General features: G+C 40.7%; 1 protein-coding gene across 3 annotated transcripts in view; it reads left to right on the forward strand.

Moving 5' to 3' along the window:
- LOC140483843 (microphthalmia-associated transcription factor-like) overlaps positions 1-27,402 on the forward strand; it is a 293,041-nt gene that overhangs the window by 39,955 nt on the left and 225,684 nt on the right. Inside the window, exon 2 of one of the 3 annotated variants that reach the window (XM_072582542.1) lies at positions 17,474-17,542. The exons of the other annotated variants lie outside the window; for them this stretch is intronic. The gene's annotated coding sequence lies outside the window, so the exon portion shown is untranslated. The remainder of the gene's footprint in view (positions 1-17,473; positions 17,543-27,402) is intronic. 3 annotated transcript variants of the gene reach the window in all.

The raw sequence follows: 27,402 nt of genomic DNA on the forward strand, positions 1-27,402 counted from the left end.
GGAAATGGCTCTGCAAGCCAATATGTGACACATTGATGGCTATATTTATCACATAACATGGGTTCATTTGCAAACTTTTGAATTATTTTATACCTACTTTGTGCCTTAGCTGAGCAAAACTGTCTGAGCTGGAACAAAAGTATTTGCAACCTTTGTGCCATATTTGACTCCTAGATAAGCTACTGACAGAAGACATGCTTAACACCACTAAGATACTCTATGTGACTTTGCTCATCTCTTAACTCATCAGTTGATGAAAACCACAATGCACCTTCATTAGCAGCAGAATTGTCTTTCTCAAGCTAGCCTGCCTTTTTCACACACTATTAATTTTGTGATTAAAAGCTCTGCTCATACCTGAGTTTGCATTCAAGATTTTTGACCATTGTTAGAGCCGCACTCTTTCAGTCAAGGTGGGAGTATTCCATTATACTCCTGACGTGTACCTTTGTCCATGATGAAAGGCTTTTGGAAAGCAGGAGGTGAGGTAATTGCTGCAGTATTCGTAGCCTCTGACTTGTTCTTATAGCCTCTGACCTATATGACAAATCCATTTGAGCTTTTGGCCAATGTTAACTCCCGGGATGTTGGTAATGGGAGATTCAGTAATGGTAACACCGTTGGATGTCAAAATGTGGTGGATAGATTGTCTCTTATTAGAGGTAGTCATTACAGAGCTTTTGTGTGGTTAACTATTGCTTATGATTGATTGAAATTGATTTGGCAGTCCTTAAGGTGATCTTTATTGTAAGGTTGACCCCATAAGTTTTATTATTGATCAGGTTCTGAAAGAGCACAAAGTATAAAATTTGTGCAAAGAGAAATCTTGGAGAATTTGCATATTGATGATTGTTTGCTTTTTGGAAAAGCATGGTTTGAACATACATTAGAGTTGAACTTTTTGTCTTAGCAACTATTTTTGGCTGTAGGCCTCTTTCTAAATCCAGTGTGCCGTCCTCTGTGTGAGAGATTGGGAAATGAGCTTCTCCTTAATTTTCCCATGTGTCTCAGGAGGATATGTGAGGGAAAGAGGGGACTGAGATGGCCTTTAGTAGTGAAATTCCATATTCCTCCTTTTTGCTTTTCACTAAAATGAAGTGGTTTGCTGTAAATAGAATGTAAATAGTGCATATTTTGTATGATGTGATGTAAAATTAGAATTTTCTTATTTTCAATTTCTAATTCACAAATTAATTATTCATGTATTTTGTTTAACGCAAACATTAATCCCTTTGGTTGTGTCATGTGATATTTTGAAATGATTATATTTGTAATAGTTTTGAGTTTTTTGTATGACATTGAACTGATAACTAACATCTATTTTTCTTGGGGACTATTTCTACTGGATTTGATCAGATTTCTGACTTTTCAGAATGGCGCACAAAAGTGGCAGTTTATTTATTGAATAAAAAAGTTCTGTTCCACTGTTATTTGTATTCAGATTGGATTGCTCAGTGTGATAAATTGAATATGCCTTTATTCATAAATAAATGGGGGGGCTCATTTAAGTGGAAATTTGAAAAGAAAAGTCTCTTATTAGAATTTGTTGTGACAAAATAGACGCTGTATTGTGAAATGATCGAAAATATAGATATGAATCATAACATGGATGATAATATAGTAACAGGTGAGTTGGGAATACCTTGGGAATATGTGGTTGGAAACTTAGACACTTGATGAATCTCTAATGACAGTTTTGAAATCTATTATTTACTTGAATGGGTTGCTGTGTGCAATCTTGCTTGCCTATTGATTGTGATAAAGTCATGTTTGAATGTTATTCCATATTTCTCCTTTTTGCTATTTTCTGGATTTCTAGGGCTACTCAATATTAGGTTTCCAGAGAGGGAGTGTGCAGACAACCTGTTGTTTGCTTCTGGCCAATGCTACTGTTCAAGTTTCCTCTCCCTGTCTTGCAATGCCATTATCAGTCTGGAGTAACTTAAACTCAAAAAAGAAAAGCACCTGTTATGTTTCTGACTCAATGAAAGGACAGTTCAGTTTGTTTGAAGCTGGACTCTGGACAAATTAATCCAGATGCTAGGAGAATTTGTTAGTTTACTCTATCAAAGCACTGATTGCAGGAGGTTAATTGAAATTCAGAACACAATACGAATACAGGTGAACTGCAAATAAAGAGAATGTGTCAGTCTTTGTTACTATGGTGTATTTCAAAATACTGGTCAATGTGCTTAAAGTTTAAAAAAATCTCAAGATTAGATGTGTCAAATGTAAGTCTCAGACAGCGAGAACAGTCTGATTTGTTTCAGGATTTGCTAAAAGATGAAACTATGTGATATTGTGAGTATTGTCATAATCCCATTTGATGTTAATACTGGACAAGTCGGATTCCAGAGTGAAACCTCGCTTGATACACCTGAAATTTTGTCTTAATTTTGCAATTTGTTTATCATGGTGGTCTATTATTGAACATATCCACAAGAGGCTGTCAATGGACTTTTAACAAATGAGCGTCAATTTTTTTGATGAAGAAAAACATTGGTTTTATACATGTTGGTCCTTTAGATGACCTGACCTTGTAGTAAGAGCCATTTCAAATGGTCTTAGTGTCAATATCAAAAACAAAGATATGAGTTGTTTTATCCTCAGCAACAATCTTACAGATACTCAAATCTCAGTGAAAGATCACCCTCTTACTGCTGTCAAATTCTTGTTCTGTGGGCTTGGCTATGTTGAGTTTTGTTTTGGTAAATGTCAATGCTCTCTCCTTTAGTTAACATCTCTTCATGAGATCCTTAAACAAACTGTTAACACAACTCAGTTATAACTTAACTTATTTTCCTTAAACACCTCTTCTATAAGAATGGGTTTCTGATGCTTTTCTCTGACTGACTTTGAACTTCGTGGGCAGCACGGTGGCACAGTGGTTAGCACTGCTGCCTCACAGCGCCAGAGACCCGGGTTCAATTCCCGCCTCAGGCAACTAACTGTGTGGAGTTTGTACATTCTCCCCGTGTCTGCGTGGGTTTCCTCCGGGTGCTCCGGTTTCCTCCCACAGTCCAAAAATGTGCTGGTCAGGTGAATTGGCCACGCTAAATTGCCCGTAGTGTTAGATGTAGGGGTAAATGTAGGGGAAGGGGTATGGGTGGGCGCGCTTCGACAGGTCGGTGTGGACTTGTTGGGCTGAAGTGCCTGTTTCCACACTTTAAGTAATCTAATCTAATCTCGCTGGGGTGTTTATTTCAGTACAAACTATTTTGGTAGTTGCCAGGTTAATGACATTTTGGATCTGTTCTCTCAGACAACAGACTGCAGAAGCACTAACCTTTCTTGCTGAAGAAGAGCTATACCAGATTCGAAGCATTCACTGTCCTTCTCTCCACAGATGCTGTCAGAACTGTTGAGTTCTCCAGTGTTCTGTATTTGTTTCAAATTCCCAGTATTTGCCTTTTATTAAGAATAGGAATAAATGGGTAATTCTTACATTGGCAGGCTGTGACTAGTGGGAAAAGGCTCAGTATGTGGGGACCCTCACTGTTGATAATATATATGAATGATTTGGAACCAAGTGTAATCTTTTGTAAGTGGAAATAAATGTTATGAGGAAGATGCAAAGCAGCTGCAGAAAGTTTTGGGCAGTTTTAATGAATGTGCAAGAATGTAGCAGGTGGAAATAATGTGGAGAAAGGAGAGATTATCCATTTTAATATGAGAAGCCGATGTGTAGAGTCTTTCTTAAATAGTAAGAGGTTTGAAAGTGTAGATGTACAAAGAGACCTGGGTGTCCTTGCCACTATGTCACAGTAGGCTAACAGGCAGGTGCAGCAGGCTATGAGGAAGGCTGATGGAACATTAGCCTTTACTGCAAGAAGATTTGAACACAAACATAGTCAAGGCTTGCTTCAGTTGCATAACAGCAGGGTTCATCTGCACTTGAAGAACTGCAGACAGTTTTGGTCTCCTTTATCTGAAGAAGGACATTATTGCCAAAGACTGAATTCAATGAAGCTTCCACAGACTTGGTCCTAGGATGGCAACACTGTTCTATGAAGAGAGTATGGACAAATTGGGCCTATATGCTCTAGAGCAGAGGGTTTCAATCAGTGTGCCATGAGGCCAAGTGAAAAGGGTGCTGTCAAATTCTCAGAAAGTAGCATCACTTTGTGTAAGCTTTTGATACTGCTTGTGCAGGGGCATTTGTCACCACGCATTCATGAAAGGTACAAAATCTGCCTGTTATACAGTCTGCTTGCAAAGGCACAGGCCCAAATGTTTGGTCCGAACATGCACAATGATCTGGGATCATGCTTCCGGTATGAGAAGAAACTGGGCATGCACAGTGAAGAGGCACCCAGGCAATTGATGAATGACTTTTGAAATGGTCTGGCTGCTTGGACCAATTTCACTGTGAGCACAGATTTTAAGGTGGAATTTTGTTTTGTTCAGCTACTGATCTAAATCTTAGAATAGGTCCTAAGATGAAATGGATAGGTTTGTTATCAAAAGAGAATATGTTTCTGAAACCTCTGAATTCCAAATAAAAAAATAATTTAAGACCGTTCCAAGGTATTACAATAAAAGCTATCTGGCCTTTGGATTGTCATAAACTGGAGATGCTGTTTGCCCCTTACTTGAACATCTTACCCACAGAGAGAAGTTGGCAAATAGTAAGTTGAGTAGATTTTAAATATGCCTGTGCTCACAGTTGAAGACTATTTTAGTTCCAGTGGATTTGAAAAATTAATACTTTTAATCCTACTTTACTTTGTTTTATGCACAGTGGTAGAAACCTCTCTGGCAAAGTTGTAACTACAATAACTGGAAGTAAATGTGACGTTTATGAGCAATTAAATCAGCTGAAAAAAGAGCGTGTGCTGTGAAATTGAAGCGTACATTGATACCAAAATGGAACCACTGCTGTGCAGTTTTGAAGAATGAGGGGGTGACCTTATTAAAACCTGCAAACCACTTAAAGTGGTGGACAGTGTAGATGCAGGTTCGATAATTCCCTTGGTTGGGGAATCTAAAACCAGGGAACATGGTTTAAAAATAAGTGGAATGCTACTTAGATGCGAAATGAAGAGAAATTAATTTTTCTCAGAGGGTTGTGAACATGATCTTGATCATAGAGAGCTGTTGAAACTCAGTCTTAGAGTATAGACAATAGGTGCAGGAGTAGGCCATTCTGCCCTTCAAGCCTGCACCACCATTCATTATGATCATGGCTGATCATCCTCAATCAGTATCCTGTTCCTGCCTTATCCCCATAACCCTTGATTCCACTATCCTTAAGAGCTCTATCCAACTCTTTCTTAAACGAAACCGGAGACTGGACTCCACTGCCTTCTGGGGCAGAGCATTCCACACACCCACCACTCTCTGGGTGAAGAAGTTTCCCCTCATCTCTGTCCTAAATGGCCTATCCCTTATTTTTAAGCTGTGTCCTCTGGTTCGGGACTCACCCATCAGCAGAAACATCAGCAGTTTCCTGCCTCCAGAGTGTCCAATCCTTTAATAATCATATACGTCTCAATCAGATCCCTTCTCAGTCTTCTAAACTCAAGGGTATACAAGCCCAGTTGCTCCAATCTTTGTTTAAAGTATGTTTAAAGTAGAGACTAATAGATTTCTAATTATCATTGTTGTATAGGTTTATGGGATGTAATGACAGAAGGCATTAAATTGTTCCATTAAGCATTATTATAGTATGGTGGGGCAGACTCAGCGGCCTGAATGGCTACTATCCCCTGGTTAAACTTCAAGTCGTTGTGACCAAGTAACTTTGGTCTGATTGTTTTGCCATCATCTACCTGTTGAAGTAATGGCGAGTGGGGTATATTCAGTGAACGATTATATTGTTATAAGGAATTTGCTGTATATAGTCATGTTATCCCACATGCTGTATGAGCACACTAGTTTTTGTTCATAACTAAGGTTTTTTGATTATGGAACGTGATATCTAGCCATGAGTTGAAACCGAATTGTTTGAGGAAAATGCTGAACTTTCATAACTGCATTCATTTCTTGGAAGCATTTAGAACATAGAACATAAAACATTACAGCGCAGTACAGGTCCTTCGGCCCTCGATGTTGCGCCGACCAGTCATACCAATCTATTTACGACATCTTGAGACCTGAGATTTAAAAAAAAATCTCCAAACGAGCGTTGGGTAGGTAGGTGATAAGATACATTGGAAATGAAGCTCTGACTATTCAAATGGCTGAGGCTCATTTAAATCTGACCACTCAACCTACTCCTTGTTTCAGAAGAGATGTCATCTAATTAGAAATTTGGAGATGTGTTTGGATTCTGACGTTTGGGAGAAATCGAATTTATTGTCACGTGTACCAATGCACAGTGAGCATAACAGGAAGATCACAGAGTTAAGTAGCGTAGATAGTAAATAATGGGTAAACAGTAGCAAAAAAAAACACAGGTACAGGCGAACGTTAAGAGTTTGAGAGTCCATTCAGTATTCTAACAATAGGGTAGAAACTGTTGCAAAACCTGCTGGTGCGTGTGTTCAGGCTTCTGTACCTTCTCCCAGATGATAGAGGTTGTAGGAAAACATTGCCAGGTGGGATGGATTTTTAAAAAATGCTGGCAGCCTTTTCATGACAGCGGGCCTGGTAGATGGGTTCTATAGATGGGAGGTTGGCCTTTGTGATTGTCTGGGCCAAGTTCACCACTCTCTTTAACCGTCTCCGATCTTGAATGGTACAGTTGCTATACCAGGTAGTGGTACATTCGGACAGAATGCTCTCGATGGCTCCCTATAAAAGTTGGCAAGGGTATTCGCTGTCATGCCAACTTTCCTCAGCTGCCTGAGGAAGAAGAGACTTTGTTGGGCCTTTGTAATCAGTGCGTCCACATGAAAGAGTCCAAGAAAGCTTGTGTGGATGACCACTCCCAGGAGCTTGATACACTCCACTCGTTCCACCTCTGTGCTGTTAATGTCTAGGGAGGAATGAAGGGCAAGTGGTATGGCACCTAATGTGGATCTGTCGGTCCGTTAGGCAAATTGGAACGGGTCGAGAGTAGTGGGGAGGCTGGAGTTGATTAATGCCATGACTAGCCTTTCAAAGCACTTCATGACTAGCGAAGTTAGGGCCACTGGGCGGTAGTCATTGAGACATGCTGCATGAGCCTTCTCAGGCCCAGGGAAGATGTTGCCCTTCTTGAAACAGGCAGGGACAGTGGCCTGTTGAAGGGAGAGCTTAAAGATGTCTGAGAAGACCTCTGCCAGTTGATCTGCGCATGCTCCGAGTGCGCACGGCCTGGTACTCCATTTGGTTGCATCGCTTTCTGTGGATTCACACGAAAGAAAACTGACCTGACCTCTGATGCAGTGACTGTTGGGATAGGTTCGTCAGGACTTATCGGAATAGGTGTTACCTCTCCACCAAAACTCTGCTTAAAGTGAGCATAGAAGACGTTGAGACGATCTGGAAGGGATATGTCATTGTCTGCTATCTTGCACTGTCTCTTTTAGAAGTTGTGACTCCATTCAGTCCTTGTCACCGGGTTTCTGTCTGGGTCTCTAGTTTGGATCAGTATTGATCCTTGGCTGTCTTAATGGCTCTGTAAAGGTCATACTTGGATTCCTTATATTTGAGTGGGTCTCCTGATCTGAAGGCCTTATGCCTGTTTTTAACAGGTTCTGTATGTCCTGATTCATCCAGGATTTCCTGTTGGGGAACACCTGAATTGACTTCCTTGGTATGCAGTCCTCCACACACTTGCTGATAAAGTCTGTGATGGTGGTGGTGTACTCGTCTAAGGTACCTGTGGACTGTTTGACCATGGCCAATCAGCCGATTCCAGACAGCACCGGAGTTGATCCTCTGTCTCCGACGAGCACTGGAGTGGGGAGTATATTTTGTTTGGAATGTGAGGTGGGTGATATTGTGGGTACGGTTGATGATGTGGAAGATTTTGTGATTTATTTTACTGTTGGTAAGTTATGTTATGGAGGGTGAGAGTTAATGCCACTGAGTACAGAAATAAGAACTTTGATCAGAGCAAGAGTTTTTAAGCCTGTAGAACTGGGAAGAATGTGGGCAAGAAGAGAATGTGCTGCAGTGAAAGGTAAGAGTATTGCCACAGAGAGCAGTATGTATTTTTAAGATTGAGATAGATAGATTCTTGAATAGTAAGGAAATCAAGGGGTACAGGGAAAATGCTGGAAAGTGGACATAAAGAATGTCAGGTCAATCATGATCGTATTTAATCGTGGAGCAGGCTTGAGGGACCGAACAGTCTACTCCTTTTCCTATTTATTATGTTCTAGATAAACAATATTGTTTTAGAATTACAGATTCAGGAGAAGGTTGGAACTGACACTCTTGTTTATGATGGTGGTCTCATTAATATGATTGATATTGACAGGTGTGTTATCTGCAATCACTGGTTCTGCATTCACATTTCTGTCGAATGAATCATTGGTTAAATCTGTGCACCATGTACCACATTTAACAGATCCAAGTTATTTTATTCCGAATTTATCTTCACTTATTACCTAACATAGGAAAAAAATGGTCCTGAACACCATAGGTCCTTTCTACTTATTCTCCTTTTTATTTCCCTTTTCCTGTGGGGGAGTATGTAGTATCAATTTAACATCTTCTCGGTTGGGTTTTATTCAACACCCTGATAACTTGACTTATGGTGAGAAGTCACAGTCTGGAAAATTAAGGAAGATCCTTTTATTGATCACTGTCAATATATTTTTGTCTTGATATTGCTCATGGATCTTTTGGATATTTTACTTTATTGTCTGCAATATATAAATGCAAGCTGTGTGCGTTAAAAAACCTTTTTTTTCAGATTGTGAGAAATTAGGTGTCTCAGGAAGTTTACACCAATTTATACAGCCAACTACAATATTACAGAAACTCACTGATGACGAAAGGTGTTAGATGTTAAAATGTTTCCCTCTATAAAACCTCTGTGCTGTCTCTTTTTTAAAATATCAGAACTGTGGAATCAGCTAGATGATGATAAATGTAATGCTCAGTCAGGATATGAAAATGGCTTTTTCAGATTCTAATCAGCTTTGTGGCATCTAACATGAGTGTTATTGAACTGCCTAGTAAGAAATTTTAGTTTAAATGTTTACATAATTCTTAACAATAGCTTGATAACAAGGTATTTAGTTCTTTAAGAAGTTGCAGCATTTAAAATGGTTGTCACTTAACCACAAATTCAAATTTTCCATGGATAATGACATAGCGTTTGAGCTTTATCATATAAAGTATGAAGTGTTCTTGTGCACATTTATAAAAATATAAAATTATGATTATTGTTCAGATAAATAATTATTTAAGAAAGGAGTAATTGCGCATTTCACCATAGTGATGTTTTTTGAAGATTCAATTTATAAGGTACTTGCAGAATATTGCAGATAGGTTCGCATTATATTTACCATCATATAGATTATGGAATAACTTAGATAGAAAATTAAAAGAAAGTTATGCATAAGATGTTACAAGGTGAAAGTTTTAATGTGTAGCACCTTTAGTGATCAGTGAGCTTCAGTAAAGCTGTACCTAGATTTGTATAAATTGCCTGAGTCCTAATTCTTTTCCACCCAAAAAGAAATCTTTTTTTTAAGCCTGTACCTCGCAAACAGGGATATATTTAGATAAGGTATTTAAATATTCAAAAGTATTTTACAAGAGCAGTATGGAGGAAAATAAATTGAACCAAAAAAGGGTAAAATGAGAAAAGATGATCAAAAACTTGATCGAAGAAGTAAGATTTAAAGGAGGAGAGAGAGATTGGAGGGGTTGTGAGGTTTTAAGTAGATAATTCCCTAGTTTCAAGCCAATCTTGCTAAAAATTGTCAATGGTGCCGCTGGGTTGTTCAAGAAGCTGGAGCCCAGAGGTCATAAAGGCTTGAGAGACTCCAGGGGTGATAGTAAATGAGGAAGAGGAGTCAATGCAGGTCATTATGCATGGACATACGTAGAATTGTATGAATTCAAAGCAGGAGAAGACGATATGGCCCCTTAAGTTTCCTTCATCATTCAACAAAATCATAGCTGACATGATTACAATTCTGGATTAGTGGTGCTGGAAGAGCACAGCAGTTCAGGCAGCATCCGACGAGCAGCGAAATTGACGTTTTGGGCAAAAGCCCTTCATCAGTAATAAAGGCAGTGAGCCTGAAGTGTGGAGAGATAAGCTAGAGGAGGGTGGGGGTGGGGAGAGAGTAGCATAGAGTACAATGGGTGAGTGGGGGAGGAGATGAAGGTGATAGGTCAAGGAGGAGAGGGTGGAGTGGATAGGTGGAAAAGAAGATAGGCAGGTCGGACAAGTCCGGACAAGTCAAGGAGACAGTTACTGAGCTGGAAGTTTGAAACTAGGATGAGGTGGGGGAAGGGGAAATGAGGAAGCTGTTGAAGTCCACATTGATGCCCTGGGATTGAAGTGTTCCGAGGCGGAAGATGAGGCGTTCTTCCTCCAGGCGTCTGGTGGTGAGGGAGCGGCGGTGAAGGAGGCCCAGGACCTCAATGTCCTCGGCAGAGTGGGAGGGGGAGTTGAAATGTTGGGCCCGGGGCGGGTGTCTTGGAGATGTTCCCTAAAGCGCTCTGCTAGGAGGCGCCCAGTCTCCCCAATGTAGAGGAGACCACATTGGGAGCAACGGATACAATAAATGATATTGGTGGATGTGCAGGTGAAACTTTGATGGATGTGGAAGGCTCCTTTAGGGCCTTGGATAGAGGTGAGGGAGGAGGTGTGGGCACAGGTTTTACAGTTCCTGCGGTGGCAGGGGAAAGTGCCAGAATGGGAGGGTGGGTCGTAGGGGGGTGTGGACCTGACCAGGTAGTCACGGAGGGAACGGTCTTTGCGGAAGGCGGAAAGGGGTGGGGAGGGAAATATATCCCTGGTGGTGGGGTCTTTTTGGAGGTGGCGGAAATGTCGGTGGATGATTTGGTTGATGTGAAGGTTTGTAGGGTGGATGGTGAGCACCAGGGGCGTTCTGTCCTTGTTACGGTTGGAGGGGTGGTGTCTGAGGGCGGAGGTGCGGGATGTGGACGAGATGCGTTGGAGGGCATCCTCAGCAAAGGACTCACCTTCATCCCCCTCCGTCCACGTCCTCAGCAAAGGACTCACCTTCATCCCCTCCGTCCACGTCCTCTGCAAAGGACTCACCTTCACCCCCCTCCGTCCATGCATCAATGAATTTAATACACGACGTGACATCGAACAATTCTTCCGTCGCCTCCGCCTCCGAGCTTACTTTCACAATCAGGACTCCCGCCCACCTTCCGAGGACCCCTTCGCCCACCTCCAACACACTGCATCCACCTGGACACCCCGCGCTGGCCTATTACCTGCCCTCGACCTCTTCATTTCCAACTGCTGCCGGGACATCAACCGCCTCAACCTGTCATCCCCCCTCCCCCACTACAACCTCTCACCTTCACAACGCGCAGCCCTCCAATCCCTCTGCTCCAATCCCAACCTCACTATTAAGCAAGCTGATACAGGGGGTGCAGTGGTAGTCTGGCGCACTGACCTCTACACCTCTGAAGCCAAACGCCAACTCGAGGACACCTCTTCCTACTGCTCCCTCGACCATGACCCCACCCCCCATCACCAAACCATCATCTCCCAGACCATACAGAATCTCATCACCTCAGTAGATCTCCCACCCACAGCTTCCAACCTCATAGTCCGGGAACTCCGCACTGCCCGGTTCTACCTCCTTCCCAAGATCCACAAGCCTGACCACCCTGGCCGACCCATTGTCTCAGCATGCTCATGCCCCACTGAACTCATCTCTACCTACCTTGACAATGTCCTATCCCCCCCTAGTCCAGGAACTCCCCACATAAGTTCGAGACACCACCCACGCCCTCCACCTCCTCCAAGACTTCCGTTTCCCCGGCCCCCAATGCCTTATCTTCACCATGGATATCCAATCCCTCTACACCTCCATTCACCATGACCAGGGTCTCCAAGCCCTCCGTTTTTTCCTCTCCAACGTCCCCAACAGTACCCTTCCACTGACACTCTCATTCGTTTGGCCGAACTGGTCCTCACCCTTAACAATTTCTCCTTTGAATCCTCCCACTTCCTCCAGACCAAAGGCGTAGCCATGGGCACACGTATGGGCCCCAGCTATGCCTGTCTCTTTGTTGGCTATGTAGAACAGTTGATCTTCCGTAATTACACCGGCACCACTCCCCACCTCTTCCTCCACTACATTGATGACTGCATTGGCGCCACCTCGTGCTCCCGCGAGGAGGTTGAGCAATTCATCGACTTCACCAACACATTCCACCCTGACCTTAAATTTACCTGGACTATCTCTGACACCTCGCTCCCCTTCCTGGACCTCTCCATCTCCATTAGTGACAACCAACTTGACACCAACATTTTTTACAAACCCACCGACTCCCATAGCTACCTGGATTACACCTCTTCCCACCCTTTCTCTTGCAAAAATGCCATGCCGTATTCCCAATTTCTCCGCCTCCGCCGTATCTGCTCCCAGCAGGACCAGTTCCACCATAGGACACACCAGATGGCCTCCTTCTTTCGAGACCGCAATTTCCCTTCCCACGTGGTTAAAGATGCCCTCCAACACATCTCGTCCACATCCCGCACCTCCGCCCTCAGACCCCACCCCTCCAACCGTAACAAGGACAGAACACCCCTGGTGCTCACCATCCACCCTACAAACCTTCACATCAACCAAATCATCCACCAACATTTCTGCCACCTCCAAAAAGACCCCACCACCAGGGATATATTTCCCTCTCCATCCCTTTCCGCCTTCCGCAAAGACCGTTCCCTCCGTGACTACCTGGTCAGGTCCACACCCCCCTACGACCCACCCTCCCATTCTGGCACTTTCCCCTGCCACCACAGGAACTGTAAAACCTGTGCCCACACCTCCTCCCTCACCTCTATCCAAGGCCCTAAAGGAGCCTTCCACATCCATCAAAGTTTCACCTGCACATCCACCAATATCATTTATTGTATCCGTTGCTCCCGATGTGGTCTCCTCTACATTGGGGAGACTGGGCGCCTCCTAGCAGAGCGCTTTAGGGAACATCTCCGAGACACCCGCACCAATCAACCAAACCGCCCCAGGCCCAACATTTCAACTCCCCCTCCCACTCTGCCGAGGACATGGAGGTCCTGGGCCTCCTTCACCGCTGCTCCCTCACCACCAGACGCCTGGAGGAAGAACGCCTCATCTTCCGCCTCGGAACACTTCAACCCCAGGGCATCAATGTGGACTTCAACAGCTTCCTCATTTCCCCTTTCCCCACCTCATCCTAGTTTCAAACTTCCAGCTCAGTAACTGTCTCCTTGACTTGTCCGGACTTGTCCGACCTGCCTATCTTCTTTTCCGCCTATCCACTCCACTCTCTCCTCCTTGACCTATCACCTTCATCTCCTCCCCCACTCACCCATTGTACTCTATGCTACTCTCTCCCCACCCCCACCCTCCTCTAGCTTATCTCTCCACGCTTCAGGCTCACTGCCTTTATTCCTGATGAAGGGCTTTTGCCCGAAACGTCGATTTCGCTGCTCGTCGGATGCTGCCTGAACTGCTGTGCTCTTCTAGCACCACTAATCCAGTATTTGGTTTTCAGCATCTGCAGTCATTGTTTTTACCTTCATGATTACAATTCTGCCTGCCCTCTCACCTTTCACCCCAATGTATATCAAGAATCGAACTCCAGTGTAAAGAGTACTTATGGACTCTATTTCCCCACCTTTTGGGGAAGAGAGTTCCACAGACACTCAACTCACTCTGAGAAACACATTTCTTTTCATGTCTGTCCTAAACAGAGGTTAAAAATTACACAACACCAGGTTATGGTCCAACAGGTTTATTTGGAAACACTAGCTTTCAAGGTGCTGCCTCTTCATCAGGTGGTTATGGAACATGACCATATGTCACAGAATCTATAGCAAAAGGGTTACAGTGTCATGGAGTTGTAATGATATATTAAACAACTTTCGTTAAAAATCACCAGGTTATAGTTCTTGAACAAATTAAGATTAAGTCTTTCATCTTTTAGAATGGGATATGGTGGTTTTGGTTCTTTAATATGTAAATCCCAGAATTACATTCTCAAGGTGCCATCGGCTTATCTAATAATAGGTGTCAGCTCAGCTCAGACAATGCATTAATGTGTGAAGGTAAAGTCTGTACCAATGTTGAGTCAATTCTATTCCGAAAGTGGGCTTACAGAACCTTAAATGGATTTATGCAGTTTTTGGACAAAATAAAATGTAATTCTGCAAATACAAATTTACCCCATAAACTCATATGTGTGCGCGTGCAGAAGAGACATTGGATGTGTGTGTATAAACCACACACAGTTCCTCTTGCACGTGCACACAGAACATGACACTGTAACCCTTTGGCTATAAATTCTGTGTCATATGGTCATGTTCTACAACCACCTGATGAAGAGGCAGTGCCTCGACGGTTAGTGCTTCCAAATAAATTTGTTGGACTAACCTGATTTTGTGTGATTTTTAACTTTGCCCACAGTTCAACACTGGCTCCTCCAAACCAATCCTAAATAGAAGGTATCTTTTATTTCTAATCATTGAGACCTAATTCGAGATTGTCCCACAGAGGAAACTGTCTTGTGAGTTTTTTTTAATTCTTTATTGTTAAGATGTTTTTGTCTGACTGCATTTAGTGAAATAAGAATTGAACAGGGCAGTTCTATCCAACTGGACAACACAGAAGAGGCATTGGAGAAGAGTAGTGTGGTCTACTTAATTCAAAGCTGCACACAGGTTGAGAGGTGAGCATTTATCAGGATCACAGCGATAAAGCATGTAATTTGTGACTTTAACAATGGCCATTTCTATATTGTGGCTCATTGGAGAACCTGATTAGAGAGATTCATTCATGGATTCATGGGAAAGGTGGACATGAATATGAGAAGCAAAGAAATGGAGGTAAACATTACTCACCACAATATCAGAAGTCTGAATTATGCAATATTTCATGCTGGAGAGGAAAAGAAAGTTTATTTATGTATTAGCATAAGCCAATTAATGGACCTTTCTTAACTCCACAAAGAAAGCTTATTACGCATTTAACATGCTATCCATTTGGCATGTCATTAACAAGTGAATATAGATTTTCTACTACTGAATTACCTAGCTTTGGATCATTTATACAGAGGATATGTGTGAGTGACTAAGTTAATACTCTGCATGAAGTTAAAATAGGTTAGAAGGAGGCATTAAGGAGGCTGGCTGTAAAATAGATATGTCACAGCCCAGGATGGGATACACCTGAGACTAGTAAGGGAAGCAAAAGCGCAGATTGTAGCTGTACCGACCATAATTTTTCAGTTCTTCATAGATATTGGGGTGTCACAACTCAGCTTGACATTTATAATAGGGAAGCTTTTGGTAATGATATTTGTGGACAAAAATTAATTGTTACTTTGGAAACAAAGAGTTTTCTGTTACGGTGACTTAGGGCAGATGACAGTAATACTTTTCATTGGTGGGCATGGATTTCCAAAAGGCACATGATTCCAATCTGTTATGCGGCACTTTTAAGCAAAGCTGGAGCTCATAGAGCAAAATTGACATTAATACAATGGACTGACATCAAACATAACATTGAAGAAAGCTTGATTTGATTTTGACTATAAGAAAATCAGCGGAGGAGTGCCATGGGGGTCAGTAATGAGGACTGCCGTTGTCCCTTATCAGTATTAATGACCTGGACTTCAGCATATTGAGTATGATTTCAATATTTGAGCATGATATAAAACTTGAAAGTGTTGTGAAGATTGGTATTAATCACAGATGGATTGTTGGAATTAGCAGACAAGTTGCAGATGAGATTCAGTGGAGTAAACTGTGGAGCAATTTATTTTGGTGGGAAGTGTAACAATTGTAATGCAGTCACTGATTGGGGCTGTTACCTTGGTTCAATCAGGGAGCCTTGACTGACAGGTAAACGAGGAATGCCAGGCAGTCTGACAGTCTGGCTGCTGACTGTGATGAGTCAAAGCCAGAGTCAAAGCGTTTCAGCATGTAAATGCAGGGTGACTTGGTGACAGGATTCAGCCTCTGTGGAGTTTTTTTTTCAGGAAGAACAAACACAAGTGATACAAATTAAAAGGGTAAAATTCTAAAGAGGGTGCAGGAGCAGAAGGACCTGGTGGTATGTGAACACAAATCGTTTCCAGTGGCAGAGCAAATTAAAATTAAAGTAAAAACCATATAGGAACTTGGTCTTTATAAATAAGAGCATACTGTATTTAAGGAACGAAATTAACCTGCTTAAGATATTGGTTCAGTCTCGACTAGAATATTGTATCTAGATCTGTGAGACGTAGTTGAGGATGTATATGACAGTGCAGAAAGGGTACATGAGAGTAGTTTCAGGGATAATTTCATAGATTGGAGAGGCTGGAGCAATTCTCTTTGCAGAAGTTGAAAGGGGATTTGCTAGAAGTGCTGGAAAACATGAAGGTTCTCAACAAGGGTGCATGAGGAGGAACTTTAATAGGTGGAAAGATCAAAAATCAAATTATATTGCTGCTTTCCCCAATCATGTTAAATCAAAGGTAATATGAAGAAAAGCTTTTTATATGCACCGGATAATTAGGATATGGAATGTGTTGGATGTAGATTCAACTGTGGCCTTCAAAAGAGAAATAGATCACTATCTGAGAAGGAGAAAACTTGTAGAACTTTGGGGAAAAATTGCGGCACAAGGTAATTTGATCTCACAGAGATAAAGTAGCCATATTCACAGACAGTAATTGGGCTGCTCTCTTATATGTGAGAGAGAGAGAGAAAGAGAGAGAACAAGAAAGGTGCAACCAATGAGTTTAACCTCAATACACCTCAGGCCAGGGGCAAGGTTGAGAAGACAAGACCTTTATGTTAATGTCAACTAGAGCAGGAATTGCCAATGGCATCACTCTGCACCACAAACCAGCCATGCAGCCTACTAAGCAAACTGACACCCCAGCTTTCACAGCGACAGCACCTATATAATGGGCAGTGTGGGGACTTCTGCTCTGTAAGCCATTTGATGATTCTAAGTGCTCTGTCTTCTGCATTTATTAATATATTGGTCACTTTGCCTCTCCAAGGTGGTTAAAGGAGACAATGGGTGGGTTGGGGTGAGGTGGGAGAGTAGGTAGTGGGAATTGAAGAGATGTAGTCCTGAATTCCTGGCCAATTGGTAATGGAATGGCTTAACAGTTACTATTTTTCTCCTTATCAAATTTTTAATGTTTGTTAATGCCATTTTTATCAAGTAGAAATGATTTTTTGTATTTTGATGTAATGTAACAGTAAATTAGCAGTAAAACTTAAGAATTCTTTAAAGCAACATCGCTAAGTGACTAACTCCTGATGTGAGTATATCTGCAGTACTGTGTGCATAAAAGCATGTAGCTTCTTTCTCTTCCTTTTCTGTAATTTGGCTGAAACAGCTTCCTTCTCCACCCTGTCATGTAGTAAGCAAGCATTGTGTTATTTTGCCAGATTCTGGAGAAAATTTCATCATCTTGGAGAGCTGTTCAGTTTGCTGTCAGTGTACTTGGAGAAATGAAAGTGAGTAGGCAAATAACATGTTCCGTGAATACTTTTGCAAAGCCATTCTAGGTTAGTGGAAAAGTTCCTTTTCAAATTACTCATCAATATAACAAAATATCCCCTAATAAAATTTTTCTTCCATTCCTTGATAGTCATTCTGTAAAGTTTGCATTCAGTTCCTCTTTGTCTGCTGGGTTGCTATCATTTGCTTCTGGTGGTAGAAGAAATAATTTTATTTCTGCTGAACAATTGTTGGAGTGACGATGAACTGAGGCACATGGTGTCATATATGTATTCTTATCAATCAGCTATCAAAATTTCTCTCGTGTTCTTTGCGCTGAACGTGTCCCATTGATTAAAACTCTGCAGGAATAGTAAGCATAATGAAAGAAGTCTTGTGTCCATAGTGACAAGGATCTATGTACAATGATCTGCATTTTGCAGTTACCCATAAAGACCTCAGTGGTATAGATTTCTCTTTTTATAGTGTAAATTTTAGTTTGAAGACTGTTCAAGTGGACTCCAACAACAGTGGTATTATCAAGCAAGTTAAGTGGCCAGTCCAATAAAAGAAGCTTTGCACAACAAACCAGGGATTTAAAAGCACTAATTAGTCTTCACTTTTGAATCATTTTAAAGGCAAAGTGAAGGGAAGTATCATCAACAGTGGTATGAAGCAGCACCTGCTTAATAATAACCTGCTCAGTGTTGCATAGTTTGGGTTTCGCCAGGTCCAATCAGCTGCTGACCTCATTACAGCCTCATTACAACATGGTCTAAAGAACTGAATTCCAGAGGCAAGGTAAGAGTGACAACCCTTAACATCAAGGCCACGTTCAACTGAATATGATATTGAAGGAGCCCTCACAAAACTGGAATCAATAGGTATCAGAAAGTGAACTCTGGCACGTAGGAAGATGGTTGTGATTGTTGGTCAGTCATCTGAGCTTCAGGACATCTCTGCAAGAATTCCTCAGGATAAGTCGAAGCCATCTCGAACTGGTTCATCAATAACCTTCTCTTCATCATTGAGTCAGAACTGGGGATGTTCGCTGATAATGCACAATGCCTAGCTCCATTCACAACAGCTCACATATTGAAGCAGTCCAAGTTCAAATGCAACAAAATCTGGACAATATCTAACTTGGGCTGACAAGTGGCAAGTAATGTTTGTGCCACACAAGTGACCATTTCCAATAAGAGACAACCTAACCCTTGCCCCTTGACATTACCATCACTGAATCCTCCACTATCAACATCTTTGGGGTTATCATTAACCAGAAACTGAACTGAATCACCATACAAATACAATGGCAATCAGAACATTTCAGAAGCTAGGAACACTACAGAGGGTAGCTCACCTCCGAACTCCTCAAAGCATGCCTATCATCTACAAGGCACAAGTCAGGAGTGTGTTGGAATTCTTGCCATTTGCTCAGTTGAGTGCAGTTCGAACAACACTTAGAGCTTGACACCATCATGGATAAATGTACCCACTTGATGAGCACCACATTTGCAAGCATCCACTCCCTCCACCACTGACACTCAGTAGCAGCAGTGTGTACTATCTGTAAGATGCACTGCAGAAATTCACCAAAGATTCTTAAACAGTACCTTCCCCACCTACTACCACTTCCATCTTGTAGGGCAAGGGCAGCAGATACATGGGCAAATTACCATCTATAAATTCCCTTCCAAGTGACTTATCCTCTTGACTTGGAAATGTATCAACATTCCTTTTTTATCGCTGGGTCAAAATTCTGGAACTCCCTCCATAAGGAGCATTGTTGGCCAACATACTGCATCTGAACTGCAGTGGTTCAAGAAATCAGCTCACCACCACCTTCTCAGGGGCAGGCAATAAATGTTGGCCATCCAGCAGCAACACATCCTACGAATGAATAAACAAAATGAAGATTGATGCATCCACATACAATTAATAGAAAAACTGAAATCTCAATTCTAAAAAAATGTAATAAAAATGTTATTATATAATAGAGATGTTTGATATTCTGCAAATAGAAACTAATTGTTTCAGGGCTGGTGAGAAATTATGAATCTCATTCATTTCTAAAAGCCTGATCACATCTCACCGAGTCAGGTGTAACTATTTAAGGATTTCTACAATGAGACTATTAATGGGACTTCGTTAAATTAAGTGATTTCTACATTTAACTGCACATGTTTAGATGCCAGACGCTGATGTCCATTTGACGGCTGAAGTTGATAGTTTTTGTGACATTACCTTTGCAGAAACTGGGCTAATGTACACATAGAAATTAGAAAATAGGACCAGTTGAAGGCTATTTAGCCCATCAAGCCTGCTCCACCATTCAACATGACCATGGCTGATCACCCAATTCAATACCCTATTCTCACTTTCTCCCCATACCCTTTGATCCCTTTAGCTGTAAGAGCTATATTTAACTCCTCCTTTCTGTGGGAGGGAATTCCACAGGCCCCACTCTCTCTGTGAAGAATTTTTTTCCTTTTCTCAGTCCTAGATGGCTAACCTTATATCCTTAGTCGGTTACCTCTGGTTCTGTACTCCATGGTTATCAAGAACATCCTCCTTGTGTTTACCTGGTCTAGACCTGTTAAAATTTATAAGTTAATGAGATTTGCCCCCTCATCCTCTCTCAAGTGAATATAGTCTGAAATGATCCATTCTGTCTTCATATGTCAGTCCTGCCATTCAAAGAACCAGTCTGATATGCCTTTATTGCACTCCCTTCATAACCAGAACTTACTTTCACAGAAAATGAGATCAAACTGAACACAGAATCCCTTTGCTACAGTGATCTCTCAAAGACCCTGTGTAATTGCAGGAACTTGTTGGGAAAGTCACTTCCATTTTAGACTAAGACTTAAAACAAAATAGTAAATTAGAGGCACTTGGAATGGATAAATAAAATATTGTTAACTAAAGTCATTGATTATTTGTATTTATTATGTAAAGTGGCTTTACAAGACTCCTTTTAAAAATGACAGCCTGGGGCGAGCCAGTCTGCCTGATAAATGGCTGTTTCATGTAGAAAATGTACATTGCAATTTTCACTTTAATATTCCAAAGTGAAATCAGAAACCATTTTTAAAGAAGCTCTCAATGTCATGAAAAATCCAGCAGTAAAGCAATGCATTCCCATTTATAGATTTCAATTTGATTGTGTAGCCATGGTTGCTGTTTTAATTTGCTCCTTTTGACTGTGTCAGTTCTTCCCTACATCAATTATTGCAACATTTCATGACAAAGTACAACATTTCTAGAGAAGTAGTAAAATTGAATCATAGTCTTGCTTGTAAAGCCATTATACACCTACATTTCATTCCCTCAGCTTCAGATGGGATTAATTGTGTATAACCAGAGAAACTGACTTTGGATGGTGATGTTTTATATTTTTTTAATGTACAGTACACTACCTCTTGAGAATAAGATAGCCATTTTTATTTTCTAAAGGTTCTGCCTCATTTTTGAAATTCCCATAAACTAACTGCTGCAGAATGAGTGGGTAGCTGGCACAATCAATGAAACTCAATCATGTTTTATCTGCTTTTAATTCTCCCCTTGTCTGGGCAGCTGGCTTTTAGCATTTCTTTCTACATGGACCACTGCATTGGTTTTCACACTTGTTTATCTCTCAGTTGTATAGATCTTTGACACTACAGTGTATTTCATTGCATTGTGAAAGGGTAAAGTACACCATTGTTGCAACACAAAATGCAATGTTTTTAATGTTTCTTTGTATGAGAGTGCAACAACTCAAATATAGATTATTTCATGATACAATATTATTAACCATGTGTGTTAACAATTCACAATATATTGGTGGATCAAACTAAAATCTTGTCTTAATTTTGATTGACCTGTGTACTACTTGGTTATTGATACATAACACGAGCTCATTCAACAACTATTTTGCATACAATCCCAAAATAATTGATGGTATTCCTGTCTTCATGTTCTTATGATCATTCCCAATGCCGTAATTTGGCATTTTAACAATTACAAGTGTCCATTCTGAATGCAGTTTGCTAATTTGAATAGTTAATTTATGATCAGGTTACCAGGGCCAAATTCAGTGAACAAATTCTGAATAAAATGATACGAGGTGATCTGCTCCTGGACTGTCTACTACTGTGCAGAGCATAAGAGTGGGAAGGATTTGAATTGTTCTTCAGTTGTATCTCCATGAAAGAAAGTCTTTTTAGCTTAGTGCTTTGCCCAGGATGTAGTACAAAGTTTCATCAACAGCATGGCCTGCAGGGACAAAAGCTGGTTTCATAGGAACACCATCAACCCCATGTTGCCTTTCTGCTTGCACAGCATTCAGACTTGGATGTTATTTCATGGCTATAACATTACCACTTTCCTACCAGCCCATTCACTGTCTGTACTGCAGTGGCTCACTATCACCTTCTCAAGAATAGTTAACAATGGGAAATAAATACTGACCTTGCCCATGGCTCCCAAATGATCGAAATGAATAGAGCAAAAGTTCAGGGCCTCACTATATTAGACATTATATGTGCAATTTACTTCAAAGTATGTAAGCATTGTTGTGATATACCAGATTGGTTTACTGTCTGTTTATTGTGAAGTGACTAATTGTTTCAGTAAATTTTTCACAGATATAATGTACTGTTAGCATAAATTTCAATATCAAAAATTGTGACAGTGTTGATAACATAATATGGTAAGGTATACCACTTGTTCCAAACTTGCAATTTTGCTTAGTACACAAGTATAATGATTACCTACTTTATGTCATTAGGTAGTAAAATGTAATTATCTAACTGGAATTGTGATATGGAACAATAGGGATAGGCTATATACTGCATATATCTTTCAGGTAATGACTGTGATAAGAATAGTTATGAGCAAGTTGAGCTTTCATCTTAATCTTACCATTATCAGTTTTTTTCCTTTCTCTCTCAGCTTTTCAGATTGTTTTAGAGGGCTACACTTGGGAAGTATAATCATAAACTGAAGTGTGCTGCCCATACCACCTTGAATTATCCACTTGTTCAGGATGTGGGGTCTTTTGCTCATTCTGAAAGCAATACTTAACAAATGTCTAAACATATAACAGTCAATCTTTTGTTAGCCACCAAAAATAATTTTGCCTGTATATTATCAGAAAATTGAAAAGATTAAATACATTTCCCATAGTTTGTCATAATTTAGAATCAAATGTAGGGGTCATGGTAAAGAAGCTTTCAGATGATGAAAAAGTTGTTTATGTGGTTAAAAACTAGGAAGAAAACTTTAGATGCAGGAAGATAAGCCTAATTAGTTAGGTAGAAAAATAGAAAATTGAATTCAATCCAGACAAGCTTGAGAATTCACTTTGGGAGATGGTGACAAGGCAATAGACATTAAATGAGAGATTGCTGCAGGAACAGAGGGACCTCAGAGTATATATCCATAGATTCTTAAAGGCAACATATTAATGAGGTGAATAAGACAGCAAACAGAATGCTTCCATTTGGTTGCTGAGATATAGAACATATGAACAGAGGCATGTGGTCGAACACCAGACAGTGATTTGCCTTATGCGTACTATACTGTTCCCTATATTGCAGGAAATGTATCATTGCACAAGGGAAGGTGCACAGGAGATTTATGAGGATGTTTTCAGTACTAGAATATTTCATCTTTGAGGAAGAATAGATAGGCTGGGATTATTTTTCATGGGATAGAGGAAATTGAGGTGTGAGCTAAGTGAGAGATATAAAATTTTAAGAGGCCTGCATAGAGAGGATAAAGGTGACTCATTCACCTGATCAGAGCAGTCATAACCCAGGGGAATGGATTTTAAGCAATTTATGTAAAGATTTATGGCACAATGAGGAAAGATTTCTTTCAACTATTGAACATCTAACCTCCAACCTCACCCATTTAGAAGAATTAAGTCAGAAATAGCAATTCATCCTGACTTGGATCTATCCACTTTTTTGGTTTTAATATAGGCTGAGTTTTAGACCAGTCTCCCATCAAGAGAAGTGTTCCCTCTAAGATGAATGGTGGCAACCCAGGCATTACTGTGTAAGCCATGCAAAAGTCATATGTTTTAAGACACCATGCATCAAGGTTTGGATGGCTCAACAAAAAAACGTTGCAAAGATTTTGCTCAGGAGGTAGGTTAGTTGTGGAAATTTATTAAAGAGATTTTGTGCCTTACTTTTAACAGTGCTTTAGTTTTTATCCCATGATATATATGTTCCTGGACTTCAGAAAACCATACCTCCATAAGTACTCCTTATCTGATACTTCCCCCCCCTGTTTGCTCCAAATGCAAAACCATGCAAATTACCTTTAAAAATATATCCCTAACAGGAATTTGTTGCAGCTTGGTATAAGCAATGTAGTCACTAACAAATAATTGTGCTCCAACCTGTAACATTATTAAACTTTTTCTGTAAAAGCCACATTTAACAACAAATTGTAACCTTGAGACTTGGAATCTTTTTCCACCATTTACATTCACTTAAGGAATTATCAGCTGTTACAATTTGTAATATTTTAAAAACTTATTTCTCTGGTAACATTTATCACAATAGTAACTCAAGTTCAAATGTAACTCTTTAATCACTTGAAAGTTTGAGGAGACAATTTCATAGGTTTCCAAAGATATGGTCAAACAAATGGTTTGTTTGGGAATTTATAAAGGCAAGAAGGGAAGTCATAAAATGAAGTGATAAGGGATGTAAGGAAAATAGGAGAGCTTGGTTGAATGAAAGGTTTGTTCAAACCTTTAAAAGAAGCCACTTTACTTTTTTAGTACATATTGTTTGTGTTTTCTGGGCTTTGGAAAACTTATCAGACAGAAGGTGGTGAAAAGGATCTCCGGATGGTAACTGCCTCTTACAGACCCTTCCCAGTTCTGCTTATCTGCCTGAAGGAGCAGAGGTGTTTTGATTTCCCTTGGCTACCCACCATCATAGAGTCATAGAGATTTACAGCATGGAAACAGACCCTTCGGTCCAACCCGTCCATGCCGACCAGATATCCCAACCCAATTTAGTCCCACCTGCCAGCACCTGGCCCATATCCCTCCAAACCCTTCCTATTCAAATACCCATCCAAATGCCTTTTAAATGTTGCAGTTGTGCTAGCCTCCACCACTTCCTCTGGCAGATCATTACATACCCTTAATCTAGAGGTTTACCCTGTGAACACACTACACCTGCACGCTGTGCCCATGACTCCTCCAGCCATTCTCCTTGGTTTCAGTGAAACCCACGTGTTTAGGTTTTCTGACCATAGATCCTTCCTGCATTTTGAAACTGTGTCAGTGAAGGTATATAGCCAACATGACTAATCAGCCTCTGATTGAAATCTCCAAGTGGAAATAAGTAATCAAAAGTGGAGAACATGAAGAGGGCTATATATTTAGAGAGGAATGACTAAACTTGGGAATGAGTGAATTAAATTGAGCCTGAGGATTTTGGAATTTGTACCCAAAGTCACAAGGTACAGGGGCAAGACTTTTTGTTTTGGTGGGATTAAAAGTAGGCTATCAGAGTTAGATTCATAGATGTTTGTGAGGGTGAAGCAGGAGAAGCTAATGATGAGACCATTGAAAAATTCAGGTTGTGAGGTGTTAAAGGTATGGATTAAGATTTCTAGGAGTTGTGAAAGAGGTAGGAATCCAGGGAGGTGGTACAATGGAGATGACAAAGTATGATCTTAGAGACAAAGCAGATAGCAGATAGGAAGACCAAATAAAGGATTAGCATGACTTGTGCTGTACAGTACCAGGATTTAGCTGGAAAATGTAGTTTTTGAAGCTGATGAATTGATAAACGATCCACAGAGATGCTGGCATAAGATGTATTGGTTTTTTTTCTGCGTTGATGAGCTTGAAGACAGTTTGGATGACCGACAGCTTGATATTGAATTGTCACATGGAAGATGCAGGAAAAGCTTGAGTGTTGCTATTTAAGGAAGAGGGGTAATGTAGGTGTTGAAGCTACACATGCCGCAGTTAGTATTTTGCTTCCAGCTAGTGTGACTGAGCATCTGGGTTCTGAGCAGACTTTAAGGCGGAATTTTGGAGAATGCTAGAAATAATTGAATGTACAAGGAAAGAAAATCTATTTGAAGAAGTGTGATACCTTGATTGGAACAGAATGTATATCTTTTTAGATTAGATTCCCTACAGTGTGGAAACAGGCCCTTCGGCCCAACAAGTCCACACCAACCCACCGAAGAGAAACCCACCCAGACCTATTTCCCTCTGACTAATGCACCTAACACTATGGGCAACTTAGTATGGCCAATCCACCTGACCTGCACACCTTTGGACTGTGGGAGGAAACCGGAGCATCCGGAGGAAACCCATGCAGACACGGGGAGAATGTGCAGTCTCCACACAGTCACCCAAGGCTGGATTCGAACCCGGGTCCCTGACACTGTGAGGCTGCAGTGCTAACCACTGAGCCACCGTGAATAATTGTAGGTGGTTAATCAGCAATATTTTATATATTTTTTGTACTTAAAGGGTTACGTTCCTCCAAAAGGCTGTACTTTTTCAGTAAAATGTTCATGTCTTGATGTTTTCAAAGATTTTTCTTTTTTCCGAGTAGCAGTAAGCACTGCAGGAGAAAAGAAAGAACAATTCATCTTATTTACTTGTTATCTCTCGATCTGTAACTGCACGGCTTGCATGCCACTGTGGCTGAAAGTTGCAATAAGATATTTGTTGACTAAACCCTTCTGACCACTCAATATTTCACAATAAATCAAGGTTAAGGCTGTGGCTTTTTCTTGGCTTTTTCTCTGATTGCACCATTGTGATTTTCAAGCAGAAATGTGAATGTAAGCATGTCTGATTCTTTTTGTATTTGTTCAGTAAAGAACAATTGAAAAAATGTTTTGTGGGTATTTAACATGTGTTTAGATCGAGGAGATGGTTGATAGTACAACTGCAGTTTCTTCTCTCATTACTCCTCAGGTCCTTTGTGTCACACAGCTCAAATGCTGAATGAAGAGAAAGCTGTCCTGCTTTCAAACCATTGCCAAAGTTCTGTGTAGTATTGATCAACAGGAGCATCCAAATGCCCCAAATTTACCATAGCCTTGTGCTGTAGTGAGACAGTACCCTTCAGTTTATTTTGCAAGGTTTGATGTAAGATGTGTGATTTGTAAGAGAGTGTTTGGAGTTTTAACTCGTGGCTTGCGGATTTTATATGTATAAGAAATTTGAGTGATGAATTTGCCAATATTTCTGGAGCCACGTTTTTTCTTTAAAACTAGTATGAGAGAAGAAGTTGTTCGTGTGATAATGAAGACTTGTTTGTATTTGGAGAGTTTTATGAGCAAACAGAGGAGTGTTAGATTGTTTTCTGTTGTGAAGGATTAGAGTTTTTTATTGCTTGGGGAGAAACCCATAAATCTTTGAAAAGCTTTTGTTTTTCAGTTTGCAAAGGTCCTGCAGCAGTCCTGGTGGAAGTTAGATCTATGAACCGTTAAAACATAGGTTACCTTGTTGTAAATGTTTTATTTTGGAGATTCCAAATCAGAAGTGTTTGGTTAGAAACCTGAAAGGAGTTATTTGATATTCAGAAAATCAAAGAAGCAACAAAACTGTCAAGCCCAGGAGTTGAAAGATGCAGTTGTTAAAAGATGTTGAGTAAATGCCACTTGATTGTACTGTCGATGATCCTTCCGTCACTTCATTAATGATTATGTTCATTGTGCTGGATTATTGCATACTTTTGCTTTTATTTGGGCAGTAAATGGAGCAGATGGAACCACCCTACTCAAATAGGCAAAGACAAAGACAGAACGTGATGGAAAAGCTCAGCAGGTCTGGCAGCATCTGTGAAGAGAAATCAAAGTTAATGTTTCAAGTCTGGTGACCCTTCCTCAGAAC

The sequence above is a fragment of the Chiloscyllium punctatum genome, chromosome 12 (assembly GCF_047496795.1).
Source record: "Chiloscyllium punctatum isolate Juve2018m chromosome 12, sChiPun1.3, whole genome shotgun sequence".
Lineage (NCBI taxonomy): Eukaryota > Metazoa > Chordata > Chondrichthyes > Orectolobiformes > Hemiscylliidae > Chiloscyllium > Chiloscyllium punctatum.